This window comes from Periplaneta americana, chromosome 13 (genome assembly GCF_040183065.1).
Source record: "Periplaneta americana isolate PAMFEO1 chromosome 13, P.americana_PAMFEO1_priV1, whole genome shotgun sequence".
NCBI lineage: Eukaryota > Metazoa > Arthropoda > Insecta > Blattodea > Blattidae > Periplaneta > Periplaneta americana.
The window spans coordinates 74,703,869-74,723,712 of record NC_091129.1 but is presented as its reverse complement, the minus strand read 5'-3'; the positions used below and the strand labels follow the sequence as shown (position 1 = coordinate 74,723,712).

The 19,844-nt window shown below is 36.6% G+C and overlaps 1 protein-coding gene across 1 annotated transcript in view; it reads right to left on the bottom strand.

Annotated features, from left to right (window-relative positions):
• Positions 1–19,844, bottom strand: part of dpr8 (defective proboscis extension response 8) — a 567,874-nt gene that overhangs the window by 105,452 nt on the left and 442,578 nt on the right. The gene's annotated exons all lie outside the window — the stretch shown is intronic.

Sequence of the window (19,844 nt, the reverse complement as noted above, 5' to 3'; positions counted from 1 at the left end):
TTAAGGGGTTAGGTACAGCTTACAGCAGTAAAATGTTTGGAAATATTCAACATTTTTTTCCTCCGTTACTGTATCTTGTACAATAAATTAAATTGGTATGTTTAAAACACTGTCCTTTTCCTATATTAAAAAAATATTTTTACGATTTAAAAAATTATTCATATTTTTTTTTAATTCAAAATATTGGCAGTTCACTGTGCAGTGAACTAGCATTTCCCTTATAACTAAAAAAAACTTTTTAATATTTTCATGTTCTCTTTCTATTATTTATTGCTGAAACTCATGTTTACAATATCATGCTTTTCAACTATATTCCTTAATAATTTTGATTATTTTGTGTAATAGGAAATACTGATATTTGATCATTTTTTTTTAAATGAATTTATTTTTTATCAGACAGTCTATCAAAGATAGAGAAGTGATCTTGCATCACATTGTAGATATGGCATCCATAAATATACACAAGAAATTTCATCTCAGAATGTTGGACAGTTTTTGAGTTATGTGGGAAACGCATCATCACTGCACAGTGAACTAAATTTTGAAAAAAAAAAAAAAAAAAAGGTAAATAATTTTTTTTTAAATCGTAAAAATATTTTTTTTCATAAAGCAGAAGGACGGTGGTTTACAAATACTAATTTACATTATTGTGCAAGATACAGTAATAGAGAGAAAAAATGATAAATATTTCCACAATTTTACTGCTGCAACCTGTACCTAATCCCTTAACCTGATAGGTTTCCATACTACAGTTTAATAAAGAGTTGGACGTTAATTTGTTTCGCCCTTCTAATTTTCATAGTTTACAGTTATCTGATAATTATTCAGTATCAGATTTTGCTTAATTCCTATTATTGATAATATATATATAGAGTGTGTGTGTGTGTGTGTGTGTGTATTGGTCAAGTCTCACCACTACACATTATGGGGTTCCACAAGGCTCAATAATTGGCCCTATATTATTCTTAATAGTAATAATTTTTTTTTTATTTTATTGGGTTATTTTACGACGCTTTATCAACATCTAGGTTATTTAGCGTCTGAATGAAATGAAGGTGACAATGCCGGTGAAATGAATCCGGGGTCCAGCACCGAAAGTTACCCAGCATTTGCTCGTATTGGGTTGAGGGAAAACCCCGGAAAAAACCTCAACCAGGTAACTTGCCCCGACCGGGATTCGAACCCGGGCCACCTGGTTTCGCGGCCAGACGTGCTGACCGTTACTCCACAGGTGTGGACTTAATAGTAATAAATGACCTTCCAGAATTCATTAAATCAATAACAATTACGTATGCAGATAACACTACTTTCCGATGTCCTTCCTCTGATCTAAATCAATTACATGCTCTCAACAATGACCTCTATCAGAGATGGCTTTATGGTTTGAATCTAATGGTTTCTTGTTTCATCAAGAAAAAATTATCAACATAACTTTCGGCCTAAATTATCTAATAAATAAGAACAACAGACTGAACTACACAAAATTTCTAAGACTTTTTATAGACCACAGTTTAACATGGGATAAGCACATTGAATACGTATGCACAAAGCTATCAAGAGTTTTATATTTGTTAAAGAAATTAACGACTTGCGTTTCTCAAAATTATTTAAGATGTGCCTACTTTTCTTTCTTTCAGTCGATAATTCGATATGCCCTAATTTTCTGGCGAAATGGAACCAAAATTGAAAGCGTCTTGATTTTATAAAAGAAAGCCATTCGAATTTTATGTAAATCAAATATCTGGAACATTGTCGGCCACTTTTCAGACAATCACGGATTTCAACAATCATAAATTTTCGACAAAATATCGACAATTACTCATTAGTGGTCAATATACATGATCATGAAATTAGAAATAGTGAACAAATTAATATTCCATATTGTAGATTACACAAGAGCAACACAAATATTTTAATTATGGGGATGAAGTTATATAATGAGCTCCCAAGTCAATATTATAAATTACCAATCAATAGCTTCAAAACTAGATTTTAAAATTGGTTATTAAATAATCCTTTTTATTCTGTTGCTGAGTTTTCCAACACAAATTTATATGAAATTTTATTTTAATAAATAAGTTTTAATTGCAATTTAGTTAGATTTCTTTAATTTATTTCATGTTTTCATTGTATTATTTAAATGTTACTGTTTCTTTTATTAGTGTTTTTTAAAATGTATTTATATGTTTTTCAATGTATTCTGACGAAGCCTGAAACTGTATGTCTAATGATCAAATAAATTGAATTGAATTGAATTGAATATATGTTGTTTTATCAATATTAACTTTCAATTCTCATTTTTCGTATTCAGTCAGTTTCCTCACTATGTATTCAATATCTTCATATTTATGTTAAATAAATAATCATATTTTTACAAAATTTAACGGATATATCGTTTCTCTTTCTAATGGCACCACTTCTACCACGGTACTTCTATTTCTACTACCTTACTAACACTGTACTACACCTACCACTGTATTATTACTGTACTATTATACAGAGACATCATTTTATTTTTACTAACATTACTAATATTAACTTGGCTATACCTTTGGATCGGCTGAGAACCTGACACACCGTTTGCTACCCCCTTCCACGACTGGAGTTCGATGATACTGGCGTAATATACAAACAAATCACTTTACTAGGTATAGGATGGAAGAAAAGTAGTTCATCCATTTACGTAAACTTGGAAATATCGCGATTTTGAGTTTGATAATTTTCATTAGGTTTTTGTTTAATCAAAATACAGTACAGTATTAACAATGAGTGTTTTTACTCACGAACTGAGCAGTCCATGCGGACGTATTCATTATACAGTGTATGGTATTATACTGTCTACAGCACATTAGCGTACACTATAGAGAATGAAGTTAAATTGAAATATAATCGTAATACGGATATTTAAACACATTTTTGAAAATGGTGGCCGTTCATTTCGATACAGACTTCAGTTCTTATGTGCATATTATCGTACTATAGACGATTGTACCAAATATCAGTTTCGTCCTTCGTACTAGTAACTCATGTTGAAATAATTCTGTACCTACTCTATAAAAGAGTACCTTACGTTCTGTATATTCAATCTTCGCTTCTGCCCGATCTGAAAAGATAAAATTACTCAGACATGCTATCTACTGTCCGTCCAAGTTGTCACGTCGCAGGGTCGTACAAAGGGGGGAAATCACATGATAGTCAATTACTTAACGAGGCCCTTTTATTTAAGTTATTTTTATACAGTTTTATAATATTACGTAGACGTCCAATTCCTAACAGAAATCAATGTTCTCAGAAAACAGCTAAGACAGCCCAGCCACTAGCCTTTACAGAAGGACGAGCAGAAGCGGATGGGGGAAACATGGGATGTGACGTAGGCAAATGGACGACAGTATCTGTGCGAAAATGATTCAATAATGAAAGCTCTTTCGTCACTGGAAAACGTCAACATATTTTTGGAACGTACTGTTTACTATGACCGTAAGGCTACTATGACTGTATATGCGGTCTTGGATCTTTGTGGAAGACGGTTGAATTTCATTAGTAGAATGGGTGGGAGTGAAGTACATTAAAAAACTCAGGTACAATAAAAATTGAAGTAAAAATAAAATGATGTCCCTGTACTTCTTTCACTGTAATGCTGCTGTAGTTGTTGCTATCCTGCTGCTGTTGCTGCTGCCCTATTCCTGCTAGATAACCTCGAACTTGATACAGGAAGGTTTAAACAACTATTTATTTCAATATTTGTTAATTATTTCTTTGTTTCGTATAATCTAAGACTACGCCTTTACTGTCTGCAAACTGACTTATGTTGAATACATGGAGACAAGGAGCGAAACTCGTAATAATTATGGGTTGACACTGTGCTAAGCTTCAGAAAATTACATGAACAAAGCACCCCTTCTCAGTGTCTCAAACTCATTACCATGACTGTCATCAGGTGTCAAAACTGAGCCTTGAATATCGCGTTCATCACTATGACTCTACAAATGATGTACCTACAATTAAATGTCTCACAGGAGATGAATCTGTTCCCCAAACTACTGGTTTTGTTCTCCAGAGATTAAAAAGTCGCAGCAGTTGATCCAGGTGTCGTACGTCACTACAAGAGAGGCCCCGGTTTCACATGATCGTCCACTAATACTTATGGAGCCCTCCACCGCGCACCGATGCGATTGGTCTAGCCGACATTGAAAAAGCGCAGAATAGCCGTCGCAATTAAATTGGATTGACCGTGTGTTTTCCCACCGATGTGATGTTAATCGGCTCTGATACACATCATTTCACGAAGCTGTAATCTGTTCTGATTAAACATCGTCCATCAGACGAACAGGTAATCGCATGGTCCCTGTTTGGTGTCCATGTTCATGTTACCGATCCCACTCTTTCAACAACATTTCAATGATAATAGATTATAATAATAGATAATATGATCATTATCAATAAAAATCATTAATATTGTCCATGATATTATATTATATATGAACTATGCATAAAACATATCTACCTATAGTGTCTTATATGTATATATTTATATACACAACAAATTAACAAACGTCCGGTGTCAGTAGTAACTTACTCGTAATTGCACACAATAAAACGAACTGAGAAATAGGAAATCTATCAAAAGAATCAAACAAGAACTGAGCGAAGGAAAACTATGGATCAAACAAATAAAAAATAATCAAGGTCAGAACACAACAACCAGGAGAGAAATAAAATAAATTGCGACTGACTTCTACAGCAAATTATATAGCAGCACGATCTCGAATGCAGCCAGCAAGCTATCAACATTTATCTCATCCCTGGAAAACGACAAGTCCCCAGTCCCCCCCAGTCCCCCCCAATACTAAAAAACGAAGTCGAAACAGTTGTGAAGAGACTAAAATCCGAAAAAATCACCAGGAGATGAAGGAATTCTCAACGAATACCTAAAACTCGGGCCAAACGAGCTAATAACCTACCTAACGAACCTCTTCAACAAAATACTGAACACCGAAGAAATACCAGAACAATGGAACAAAAACACAATAATCCTGATCCACGAGAAAGGTCCTAGAGACGACATGAACAATTATCGACCCATTAGTTTGATGTCCACAATCTACAAACTTTTCTCAACAATCCTTTTACGAAAAATAACCCTAACTCTGGAAGAAAACTAACGAGTCGAGCAAGCAGGTTTCCGTTCTGGTTACTCTACAACGGACCATCTCCAAGCACTCTCGCAATTGATTGAAAAAGCAAAAGAATTTAACCTCAGCCTGTACTTAGCCTTAATTACTACTCAAAGGCATTTGACTCAATTGAACATATACCCATCATGACAGCACTGAAACGACATGGTGTGGAAACGAAATATATAAGAATATTAACAAAAATTTACGCCAACAGCACAGGAAAAATCAGACTAGACAAGGAAGGAAAAGAATTCAGACTTGAAAGAGGAGTCAGACAGGGAGACCCTATGTCCCCTAGAATGTTCAACAGCCTTCTCGAAGAAGTTTTCAGAAAGAGAAAGCTCAATGACGGAATAACTATTGACGGGAAGAAGCTCTCTAATATACGGTTGGCAGACGACATTGTACTCCTAGCCACGTCAGCCAAAAAACTGGAAGCAATGATAGTGGAGCTACAGAACCTCAGTACAGAAGTAGGAATACAACTAAACCCACAGAAAACAAAAGTTATGACCAGGGAAAGGATTTATATGTAAATACATATTTACTTATAAAGCTAATATAATTTATATTTTGCATTATCTTTATGTTTCACAATGTGTAGGGTTGAAAAATCCTACTTTTATTTTCCATATTTTTCCATATTTTAGAGTTTAGTACATATTTTCGTTAATTTCCATATATTTTCCATATTTCATATAAAACAGTCCATATTATATTAGGTTTAACAATAAAACAAAACAAAACAAAATTCCATTAACTTTTAAAAATACATTTCAACAATAGAGATTTAAACACATGTTCAGTAATCCCTTTAACATCAGAGTTATTTGAAAATTAGCAGTCCTATCAACAATGGGAAAGTAAGTTACAAAACTGTATTAATTTAATTTAAAATTTTTAACAGACTTCAGTTGTGCAGCTCAACAGTTAAATGCCAGTCAGAGTACACATAGGTTCAGTTTTGTAAATCATACTATAAAGACGGTAAATATCCCAAAAGTACGTCATTCAGTCAATTTAAAATCAAAACTAACAAGTTACATTTCAGAATTTAAAGAAGATGGTTTATCAACTGACAATAAAATATTATTTTGTAATTTGTGTCAGTGTGCAGTATCATCTACACAAAAGTTCCTGGTGCAACAACACATTACAACTAGTAAACATCAGGCCAACAAACAACTAAATTCCAAGCAGAGACAATTGTTTTTAACACAACCAACAACATCGAATGTAAGATCTGAGTTTAACATCGACCTGTGCCGTTCTCTCATCTCTGCTGATATTCCTCTCTACAAACTAAAGAATAAGGTCTTCAGGGAATTCCTTGAAAAATATACTCAACATACAATCCCGGATGAGTCAACACTTAGGAAGACGTATGCTCCATCCATCTACGATGAGACAATACAGAAGATAAGAGATGAAATTAAAGATAGTTCAATTTGGGTTTCCATTGATGAGACTCCCGACAAAGAAGGTAGACTTGTTGGTAATGTAGTTATCGGTTTGTTAAGTGAACAATATTCTGAACGAATTCTTTTACATTGTGATGTTCTAGAAAAGTGCAATAACAAAACTATAGTTAAACTGTTCAACGAAGCTATGGGTATCCTGTGGCCAAAGGGTATTATGTACGATAATGTGTTATTCTTTATTAGCGATGCTGCCCCTTATATGGTCAAAGCTGGACAAGCATTATCTGTTGTATATCCTAAATTGACTCATTTTACTTGTGTGGCGCATGCATTTCATCGTGTGGCAGAAGTGGTCAGAGACAATTTCCCTAAAGTAGATTTGTTGATTTCATCAGTGAAAAAAGTATTTCTCAAAGCTCCCAGTAGAGTTAACGTGTTGAAAGAAATGTACCCTGAAATTCCATTGCCACCAAAGCCAATTTTAACTAGATGGGGTACATGGCTAGAAGCAGTTGAATATTATGCCGAACATATAGACTCTATTAACAATGTTCTCCTTGCATTGGACTCTGAAGATGCAGTCTCAATTGATACTGCGAAAACAGTTACCTGTGACATAAGTGTGAAGAATGACTTAGCTCACATTCAGCATACATTTTCATGCATCATAAAAACGCTCAAAAATCTCCAAAATAGGCACCTTTCACTATCTGAAAGTTTTGAAATTATAAATAGTACTGTGGAACAACTGAATCGTGGTAGAGGTAAAGTTGCAGATGCAGTAAGAGCTAAGGTGGACACTGTACTTTCAAAAAACCCTGGATATGAAGAACTACAAAAGGTTGTTGCTGTGATGAGTGGTGAATCAACAGTGAAGATTAACTTGGACTTATCCCCAGCAGACATTGTGAAATTGAATTATGTACCAGTTACTTCTTGTGACGTCGAACGCTCTTTTAGTCAGTATAAATCTATCCTCAGAGACAATAGAAGAAGATTCACTTTTCAGCACTTGAAAGAAATGTTTGTAACCTATTGTTATGGTAACAGACAATAAAAATTGTGTTTTGTTGAAACTACATTGGAAGATAAGGTACGTCCATTATATTTTTTGTTTAGTTTGATTAAAATGTACCAATATTTAACGTACATAGTCATTTTTTTATAATTTTAAGTCCATATTTAATTCCATATTTTGGTAAAAATCCATATTTAATTCCATATTTTGGTAAAAATAACTACATATATATTTACATATTTCATATATTTTTAGTCCATATAAATCCGTTCCCTGGTTATGACTAACAACTCCAAAATACCAATCACAATAGGAAGCAGACAACTAGACTGCGTGACTGAATACAACTACCTCGGCCAACTAATGTCCTTTCACAACAGACGACAGAACGAGATTCAGAGAAGAATCGGAAACGCATGGAAGAGATTTTGGAGCCTCAGTTTCATTCTGACAGACAAGACATACAATTTAAAATTAAGAAGCGGAGTCATGAACAGCTGCATCCTTCCAGTTCTCCTATACGGAGCACAGACATGGTCTCTAACGGAAAGAGAGCGGGACATACTGAGAAAGTGCCAACGGAAAATGGAGAGGAAGATGCTGAACATCACACTCAGACACAGACTACGTAACGAAGACATAAGAAGACAAACACACTTCAAAGACGCAGCAGAGACGGCCGACAAGCTGAAGAAGAAATGGGCAGGACACGTGATGCGGCTCAACGCGAACCGGTGGACACACATCCTTACGACATGGGACCCAAGGATTGGCAAACGGAACGCTGGAAGACAGAAGACGAGATGGGCAGACGAAATTAGAGCAAGATTCAGCCATCTTTGGTCAAGAACAGCGAAAGACCGACAACAATGGAAACTAATCACAAAGTAACTTGCAACCTAAACAGTGACTAGTGAACAGTGGACCCTTCAGATATGACATTACAAAAGTGACCATCATTCCCGGAGTGGCTAACCGGGAACTGTTTGACAAGCCACCCTGCATAGTCAGGAGGCCTTTGCCCTTCATGGGATTTCGTGGCTAATTCTAATTCTAATTCTAAAGTACAATTAATAATAATAGTTAAAAATAAGTAAGCATAATTTTCCATTTCAATCTACATTTATATATACTTACTTACTTAATGGCTTTTAAGGAACCCAGAGGATCATTGCCGCCCTCACATAAGCCCGCCATTGGTCCCTATCCTGAGCAAAATTAATCCATTCTCTATCATCATATCCCACTTCCCTCAAATCCATTTTAATATTATCTTTCCATCTACGTCTCGGCCTCCCTAAAGGTCTTTTTCCCTCTGGCCTCCCAACTAACACTTTATATGCATTTCTGGATTCGCCCATACGTGCTACACGCCCTGCTCATCTCAAACGTCTGGATTTAATGTTCCTAATTATGTCAGGTGAAGAATAAAATGCGTGCAGTTCTGCGTTGTGTAACTTTCTCCATTCTCCTGTAACTTCATCCCTCTTAGCCCCAAATATTTTCCTAAGAATCTTATTCTCAAACACCCGTAGTCTCTGTTCCTCTCTCAAAGTGAGAGTTTATATATACATTTTTTTAGTTGCTTATTTAACGACGCTGTATCAACTACGAGATTATTTAGCGTCGATGAGATTGGTGAGAGTGAGATGGTATTTGGAGAGATGAGGCCGAGGATTCGCCATAGATTACCTGGCATTTACGTTAAGGTTGGGGAAAATCTCGGAAAAAACCCAACCAGGTAATCAGCCCAAGCGGGGATCGAACCCGCGCCCGAGCGCAACTTCAGACCGGCAGGCAAGCCCCTTAACCGACAGAGCCACGCCGGTGGCTTTTATATATACATGAATTTATACATTTATATATACATAAATATAACATACATAAGTAGACAGCGGAAAAAATTCAAATAAAAGTCATGTTTACGGTTTACAAGTACCGTATGCATAGACTATGGCATGAAGTGTACACGCTTCCCTGGTCGGTAGCTACAACACGGTACCGTCCGCACAACGCGAAAATCGAAAACAATTGCCACTCTGCGTTCTCAGTCAGTCCTCGTCCGTACGTGGACAGAGAACATTGAGATACTTAAACATATTCTTAATTTGTGTTCGGTGAAGTGATCATAATGCCGAAAACAGATGTTAAAAATATAGGGTGTATTCTTTAATACAAGAATATGGTGTCGACATAATTTAGTAGTGATATTTGTGAAACAATTAAATGTCGGTTATGTATGTGTGCATTAAAAGAGATAAAAAAACAATCGATATAACATAAATGTAATGAAAGAAACACATGAAAAATGTTGCTCTATGTTAGAAGAAAACAAGGGTTCAAGTTCAAATTCCGCCTCAAATATGAAATACGACTTTTGCTAGGATTTGTGTCGAACGATGATAAGTTGCAATATTCCATTCAAAACGTTGGACAATCCTCACTTCAAAGGGTTTATAGAAAAGTTCACAAAATATCAGGCACCTTCTGAATCACCGATTCGAAAACAGTTCTTACCTGCACTCGCCTCTAGTATGCCTACTGTGCTTACGTAAACAACAACCCTCTGACGAGACAAACTACTTGCGTTGTAGTTACCTTCACATCCGAATGACTTTTTTTCCGCTCTCTATACATAAGTATTTTTTTGGTAAGTTACTAATGCTCTTTCACTTCACTCTCATATCACTCATCGCACTGATAATATGACACATTTCACTGACACTTTAGAACACAATACACACACACACACGCACGCAGGCACACACATACATTGTGACATCAACAATTTTTGTGCGAGATCGTGCGTATTTGCTTGGTTTCCGCACAAAACCAATCCGCGGAAAGTCTAAAATTCCACATTCAGTATTCCCAACCTAACACACATAACAATTTCCCTCTTCTTACCGCTTAAGTGACATATTGATTTTACTGCTTTAGGCTTTTAACATATTATTTTTAGAGAGTTCAATATAGTAATAATTATAAAATGGAAACTTACCACTGCAATTTCACCTAAATTGCACTGTTAATTGTTTTTAAATAATTGCAAAAATTAAGTAAACTCTACAACTCCACTAAAGTTACTGCATTCGTGATGCAAGTAACATTAAGGAAGCCGTGAAAAAATCAACAAGATTCCAGACTCATCACAGACTGGGGGGGAAAAAAGACAGACGTATATCACGGCCTGCTGGAGTATAGTAAACATAGAAAACATTTTAAAGCAACAATGTTGAAGATAGATATTTTTGTTTTGCAAATTTGCCGTCATTGAAGAGAAACCAAGATGGAGATTTCATTGCAACTAATTAGAAATTCCTCTTTCAGATATGTAATAAACGATCTTCGCACAAAATAATGTACGATACACGAGCGGTACGTTTGTTTCAATTCTCGGAAATTAAAAAAGCTCAACTACGTTTCGCTTTTTCAAACTTTTCCTCGAACATGAAAACTTCAACATACCGCTCTTGTAACGCATATTACTATTTCCTTACATTTTTATTGTACCTTGTTTTTTTACTATATCATGCAGGCACGTGCTTGTAAACCGAGGTGACCGTCGGAACGCTCTCGCTGTGCTGTGTACAGTCTGAAGGGGCACACCATTCAGTTGCTGTGTGTCTGTTGCCGACGTAACATAGAGTGGTATAGTGTGTTTCGAAGATATGACTGCTTTTTCTGTGCAACAGAGAGCTTTTCTTATTGAAGCATACTTCAGGGATGGAGATGGAAACTGGAAGTATAATGTTGAAGATTGTGAAGAACAGTTTGTTTCTCGTTTTTCTGATTATGTAATCACTGAAAACTTTCACAGTCAGTAAATTTAGAGAAACCGGATGCACAGAACGGAAAGGGTATATTGGAAAGGCTACAAAACTAACAGAAGATTTAGTTGCAAATGTAAAAGAAAAAATGCGGAAGAGTTCTCGCCAGTCCTTAAAGAGATTGGCTGTACAAAGGGCATTTCTTACGGAATTCTTAAATTAATTAATTAGTTTAATTCTTAAATTTATAATATGAAATATTTTGCATAAAAATAACAAAATAAAGTGAGTATTGTTTTAAAAAATCAATTTTTTGCAACTTGTATTTCTAGATAAATCTGCATTAATTTGTTTAGAAACCTTATATCTTTATCCTTTAAAAATTTCAGTACGATGTCTTCAGCAGTTCCTGAGATAATGACTCATTAAATAAGCAAATTTAACACTGGCGGTATAGGATAGTTAATCTTCCCATAAGTGGGTGCAATGTTTTTCACTGGAGTTAAAGGACATATAGACGAACGAGAGCAATAATTTTCATAACTATGTTTATATGAACGTTTTTTTTAATACGGTACTTTGTTGTTAGGAATATGCCCCAAAAATATTTGACTCCAATATGCATTGTTGTTGTTGTTGTTAAGTCAACTGTCCGAAGACAGGTTTGAACCTCTTACGCAACACCAATAAAGCATCACTCATGAGGTAACTAGGCCAGGAGATAATGGGGTAGGGTATAACCCGGTATAATTACTATATTTTATTTATTTCAGTAGGTTAATTTACGACGCTTTATAAACATCTTAGGTTAGTTAGCGTCTGAATGAAATGAAGATGATGTCGGTGAAATGAGTCCGGGGTCCAGCACCGATAGTTACCCAGCACTTGTTCATATTGGGTTGAGGGAAAACGCCGGAAATAACCCCAACCAGGTAACTTTCCCCAACCGGGAATCGAACCCGGGCCACCTGGTTTCGCGGCCAGACGCGCTAACCGTTACTCCAGAGGTGTGGACTATAATTACTATAAACTTATGTCTAATTTAGATTCGTTTCCTCGCCAAAGCCGATTTTAATTCTACACTTTATTCACAGTAAATGCGCGTAATAAATACCTTAAGAGTAAGAGTGTTGTCATTAACTTGCTTATCTCTTCGAAACATCTAGTTATAATGTCCGATTTCCTGGAAACTTCATTCTGTATAATAATGAGATGTCCGATATTGTCGACGGATGTTCTATAGACAATTGCTTTCTGATATCCCCTTTAATAAACCTTTGGATTGAAATCCGGGTCCACACCTGTGGAGTAACGGTCAGCGCGTCTGGCCGCGAAACCAGGTGGCCCGGGTTCGATTCCCGGTTGGGGCAAGTTGAGGTTGAGGTTTTTTCCGGGGTTTTCCCTCAATCCAATACGAGCAAATGCTAGGTAACTTTCGGTGCTGGACCCCGGACTCATTTCACCGACATTATCACCTTCATTTCATTCAGACGCTAAATAACCTGAGATGTTGATACAGCGTCGTAAAATAACCCAATAAAATAAATAAAAAATATAAATAAACTGAACTCCGGTAAGCGAACAGATGAGGCAATAGTATTTCTACGACTTATCCGCTAGAAAATCGGTCATTCAAAAAAGTTTCTAGCTGCTCTGTTCAAGAGACTGAGCATCTTGGTGTATAAAGCTACATGCTACGAAGTTGAGACACGTACCGCTCGTCAAGAGATGCAACTAAAAATGGACGTAGAAAACGATAAGAGATACCATTTACAGAATAGTAACCAAGTTCTCAAAAAGATATAAAGCGTTTCTATAAGCAGTTTAAGGGTTTTTGTTACTTGTTAAGCTATTCAATAAGATTAACTGAACAAAATATTTACCTACAAATTGGAAACAAAACGAAATCAAATATAGAGGCTTTCATTTCAAAACTTAGCAGTATAAACAGCTATTTATTCCAATTGAATTTAATTTTACAAAAACACATCAATTTAGATATTTTTACTTGGTTATTTAACGACGCTGTATCAACTACTAGTCCCGCGCCGTGGCGTCGCGGTCTAAGGTATCCATCCTAAGATTCGCGTTACGGAATGCGCGCTGGTTCGACTCCTCAAGGGGGAAGAAATTTTCTCATGAAATTTCGGCCAGTGTATGGGACCGGTGCCCACCCAGCATTGCGATGCACTTGGGGAGCTACGATAGGTAGCGAAAATCCGGTTTCACAAACCAGCTATAACGGCTGTGGGAATCATCGTACGCTAACCACACGATACCTGGTTGGATGATCGTCCACCTCTGCTTCGGCATGTGGACGTGAGGCCAGCAGCCGGCTGGTCGGTCTTGGCTCTGCAAAGGGCTGTAGCGCCACGGGAGAAGAGAAAAATAGGCCTACCAACTACTAGGTTATTTAGAGTCGATGGAACTGGTGATAACGAGGTGGTATTTCAAGAGATGAGGCCAAGGATTTTCTGTAGATTACCTGACATTCGCCTTACGGTTGAGGAAAATTTCCGTAATCAACCCAAGCGGGAAACGAACCGAGCGCAACTCCGGATCGGCTGGCAAGTACCTCAGCCGACTGAGCTAGAATGGTGGTTCAATTTAAATAGTGAGAGGGAAGTTTAAAACAAGTGTTAATTGCATTTTAAATTTCACTCATTCACTCCCCTCTTTGAAGTTTCAAATGACAACCCATATTATGGAAAGAGTATTAAATTGTTTATACATTTCATTCGTTTTCGTATCTTTTGTTTTCTACCGTCTCCAAGGAATCTGGATTATATTATTGTTGATTACAGCTGATGAGAATAATGCTACAAAGACCACTGTTGATTGCAACAAATACCTTACTATAAATACCTGACAGCTAGCAGTTCTGCGCGCGAACGATGCTGGTGCTGCTACCTAGGCGGCCGGTGTGGCGATATTCGCGAAACAAGTTGTAATCAACTGTAATGTATATTGCTGCTGGGTTAGTTAATAGTTTTATTAATTAGTGCTATGTTAAATGTCAGGGTGTATATGTGCAGTTTATAATTGCTACAACATTACAGCATTACAAATAGCTCCAAATCGTACTTTCGATTTCCGAGGGATCATAAAACGTGAGTCAACAACATTCTTTAGTAGGCATAATTCCTTCGTCCTTGTGTTGATAGAAAAATACAAATTACCTTTTTTATTTAGACCTAATAAATGAATAGAAGTTTAAATGTATCGGAAATTTTAAGGTTTTATCAAATTAAGTTTTATTGTTGTCCACACGCCTTTACTAATAATTATTACAAGCATCACATTACCACCAATTTTATCTTTGCAGTTGTCAGCAATGCGTAGGCTATATAAGGCATTATTGTAAATTCATTCCTAATATCAGAATTGATTTTGTCTCACTAAACCAAAGAAAAATTATGCAACAATTAATTACGGAAAGTAATATGAAGTATGCAATATTTATCACAATATGCAGTTTTGATATAGGATAATAATTAAATATTATTCAACATTCCTTAAGCGTTTCAAATAATATTCCACATTAGTAACTCACGTTTTAAACAATAATCGGAATCTCGCTATGTTAATACTTGTATTTGTGGACGTAATTCCACGCCTCTCCGCTAGATGTCAGGTCCGCGATATTTCGTACTCACATCGATGCTGCTAGTATACAGCTGTCCGGTATTATTATAGTGAGGTATTTGATTGCAGGTGATTTCAGACAATAAAAAGCAATATTAACTCCTTTAGTACATCCTTTAAAATCGCAATAGCTTTACGCCTTGATTATAAACTCTGCCAGCCACACCAATGTATTTGCGGAGGAATTGCTGATATTTACGGCCATCATGCACTCAGCTTTGCGAGGAGCAAGGGTCGCATTCCCAGACATACATCACTCAATGATATCATTAAAAGATCTCTGACTTCTTGTGGCATCCCGTCTCTTTTGGAACCTCCAGGTATTAGTCGCGCAGATGGTAAACGACCCGATGGTCTCCCTTCATTCCATGGTCTAGAGGAAAATCTTTAATTTGGGACTCCACTTGAGTTGACACTCTAGCTCCATCTCACTTACCGAATACTTCCAGACGCGCAGCATCTGCTGCTTAATTAGCCGTGAAGAAGAAAGTCAATAAATATGCTATCTTTTAGACAATTATATCTTTGTCCCATTTGCTGTGGAGAACTTGGGTCCTTGAAGTCATGACGCTAAAGATTTGGTACCTCAAATCGGCCAAATTTTGTTCTCCATTAGTGGTGATCGCCGTTGCACTACTTATTTGCGTCAACGCTTAAGTATTGCTATTCAACGCGGAAATGCAATGAGCGTTTTGGGTACTCTTCCAGAGTCCAGCCCTTTGGACGAACTTTTTCTCCTGTAAAATTTATTATCTCTATGTAAATGTTTATATTTAGTTTTTATATAATATGTGTAATTGTAACGGTGAAAATATTGTTAATCAAATTATTTTTTTATTTTTTTTTTCATAAACGTATATTATTTTTGGGAGTGTTTTTTGTAAGCAATTTTATGAGGTTATTATTGATATGCTGATAAATTATTTGTACGAATTACGAATTTTCTAGTGTCCTGAACGAATTTCAGTGTACTTTTGGATATTTATTAATTATGCTTTGGCACATGCAAAAAATATATATTAACTCTTAAATTGGCAAAACTTCATTTCTCACTTAGTTTATTAAATCGTGTCGGACAGTAAAGAAAACAACTATCGTAATGTCCATATTTTATAGGTTGTACAAAATTATAATATTGTGAAATTTTGGTTAAATTTAATTTTCCTACAATTTTTTTTTCTATTCTATTAAAATTATAGCATATAGCCTATTAACCTGTTGTATCCTATAGGATACTTTGTGAACGTAAGGGTTAAGTAATATTATAGTTGTGTATTATGAGCCTATTCTTTAAACATTTAAAACGTTATTTAGGTATGTTTTGGTGCTATGGCAATAGTGTGTTGTGGAAGAGTTTCGAAATAGGCTGTAATAGCCTACTAACCAAGAATGGAGCACATTTTGAACATTTAATTTAGTAAATTTGTTGAATACTCAACTGTCCGAAGACGGATATGAACATCACGATTGGCACCAATAAGGTATCACTCATGGGACAACTAAGTCAGGAGATAATGGGATAGGGTAGCCAGTTCCTTTCCTTCGCAAATGCATACATCGCTGACAAGTAACATATTACACTAATCGGACTTAAAATGTATACAAACAATTATTGAAAGGCTCCCAGCAAAAAAAGGACGTCGCTTCACTTTTACGAAGTTTTGGATAAGAAAAACAGTCTAAAAAATTCAATCTATGATAGTACAAGGCTGACGTCATTTATCTGAGCGAAACTTGTTTCTTGGTCAACGATCAGTAGTAGTAGTAGTAGTAGTAGTAGTAGTAGTAGTAGTAGTAGTAGTAGTAGTAGTAGTAGTAGTAGTAGTAGGAGCCATTGTATCTCAGTTAATACAGCTACAGAATGTAGACTGAAAGGTCTCAGGTTTACAGCCGGCTTGTGGCGAGATCATCAGAATAAATAAATATTATTATTAATGTTATTACTATTACTATTATTATTAGTAGTAGTACTATTATTATTATTATTATTATTATTATTATTATTATTATTATTATTATTATTATTATTATTAGATCTCAGAATTGGTATGGGATGTACTTAGTAGAGTCCTGCATAACCGGTTACGAAAGATAGAAAAGAAAAATTTTCTACTAAACGCCTGGCGCTATAGACAGTATGCGAAGCTCTTCCATCTCGCGGAGTAGCCCAATGTTCGGTTTAACGAATGTCCGAGTCTCACTCTGTTGGACGGCTCTGGATCATGAAAGACAGATAATATTGAGCGATCCAGGAGTTCCAAGAATCGTTGCAAGGACGCAATTATCATCGTGTACCTTTCAATTGATATTTCCTCCTCTCTTCTCATTGATTTGAGCACACATCATGAAACTACAATAATTAGACTTCAGAGTACTTATATTTTTGTTAATAACTTATCTCCCTAAAAACGATTTATTAGAGAAATAATAATACATCAACTTAGAACAACTAAAAGACATAGGCTACATTAACAACTACTCTTTCTTACTTATTTACCTACTTAAGTTGGTTATTTAACGACGCTGTGTCAACTACTAGGTTATTTAACGTCGATGAGATTGGTGATAGCGAGATGGTATTTGGCGAGATGAGGCCGAGGATTCGCCATAGATTACTTGACATTTACCTTACGGTTGGGAACCAGGTAATCAGCCCACGCGGAGATCGAAACCGCGCCCGAACGCAACTTCAGACCGACAGGCAAGTGCCTTAACCGACTGAGGCACGCCGGTGGCCAAATACTCTTTCAGAGGTAGCCTATGTATTTTGAGTTTAAAGTATGAACGTTACAATAGTAAGTGTGTACTTATTTGCTCTTCTGTTTTGTAAGTAATTGTAATTTATTTTATTCTTGTATTTGTTTACACGTCAGATTTCATCTATGCATTACGTTTATTTTCTTTGTTGTTACCGGTGTTCATTAGTTGATTTATATATGAGCTATGAAGATAAATGTACCAAAGTGTCCAATCGAGTATAACCCTATTTCAAGCTATCTTACTTACTTACTTACTTACTTACTTACTTACTTACTTACTTACTTATGGCTTTTAAGGAACCCGCGGGTTCATTGCCGCCCTCACATAAGCCCGCCTATGCTGTACAAGATTAATCCAGTCTCTATCATCGTATCCCACTTCCCTCAAATCCATTTTAATATTATCCTTCCATATACGTCTCGGCCTCCTCAAAGATCTTTTTCCCTCCGGCTTCTATATGCATTTCTAGATTCGCCCATACGTGCTACATGCCCTGCCCATATCAAATGTCTGGATTTAATGTTCCTAATTACGTCAGGTGAAGAATACAATGCGTGCATCTGCGTTGTGTAACATTCTCATTCTCCTGTAACTTCATCCTTCTTAACCCCAAATATTTTCCTAAGAATTTAAAATAAATCAGTAGGTTATTTTACGACGCTTTATCAACATCTTAGGTTATTTAGCGTATGAATAAGATGAAGGTGGAAATGCCGGTGAAAAGAGTTCGGGGTCCAACACCGAAGGTTACCCAGTATTTGCTCATATTGGGTTGAGGGAAACCCCGGAAAAAACCTCAACCAGGTAACTTGCCCCGACCGGCAATCGAACCCGGGTCACCTGGTTTTGCGGCCAGACAAGCTAACCGTTACTCCACAGGTGTGGACAAGAATTTCAAGCTAACCCTTTTTTTAATTAGGAAAAGTAAATTTCCTTCAATTACTCCATTTGTGTAGTTACAAAATGTCGTCAGAGTTCCTGTATGGTGAAATGCGATTGGTATTCTGTCCTCTATATCTGTGGTTCTGTCTAGCCAGGCGCAACCGCTTCAAGGCCGGATATTCGAACGAATGTCTAACCTCGCCTGTTGATCTGCAACCGATCGGATATAAACCGGTTGTAAGCGCTGTTCTGCAGCACTCTGGTACTTAGCATCTAGTAAAGCTGAGAGGGAAAATGCGACCGGAGCTTGGATGCTGACCAAATCATCTTTCTATCAGCCTTATATCAAGAAATGATTCCAGTTTTCTATCTGTATATCCATACGTTGCGCGTTGTACGGATTCATGGGATATCATTCCCCTAGTATTAGAAGCAGCATTTTATTTAATGACTATTTCGACTAAAGTGGCTATTTAGTGACAAGACTTGACAATTCTTTTCTGGAGCCTTTTATGAATTACAGGTTCTCTTATTATGTGTCGTAAATCTATGACACGGCTTTATTCCAATCCCGGAGGAAGTTTTTCTAAGGATTTAAGTGAATAACATCATATGTAAAGGCTAGCTTGGTGAATACTAGACCATCCAGGACAATTGTAGATTAATGATAGGACATCAATGTAAGTAATGAATTGAACAGCAACGAAAATTTTGACGTAACTACAGTCCGCATTTCACGAGAAGATCCGAGCGAGGAATTCGAGTTTTCCCCCACTCTTATAAGCTATCCCCGACATGGAACCGGCCGGCCATTGACTGAACCTTGTTTGTACCGGCCGACCAATGAAACAACTCTCATCCAACTGCTCCTTCAAGAACGCTGAGTTACTGGCTTACTCTCTCCTCTTACCCCGCAAGGACCATACTCCCCTCGCAGGGATCATCTCGTGAAATTTGGATAGTAGTGTGCTGTCAAGGAATGAGTCGTACCGGAAAAGGTCGCTGCGCAGATTTGTTGAAATCAGTTCGTGTTTAAATTACAAACCGGACAACTTGCATGCATAATGCGCGAGTCACCCACAATTAGCTCATTACTTCCGCTGTCTCGCATTGACAAGAAAATCCCTGGGATTAAGAAGTGACTTTATCGCCTACGTGCATAATGTTAATT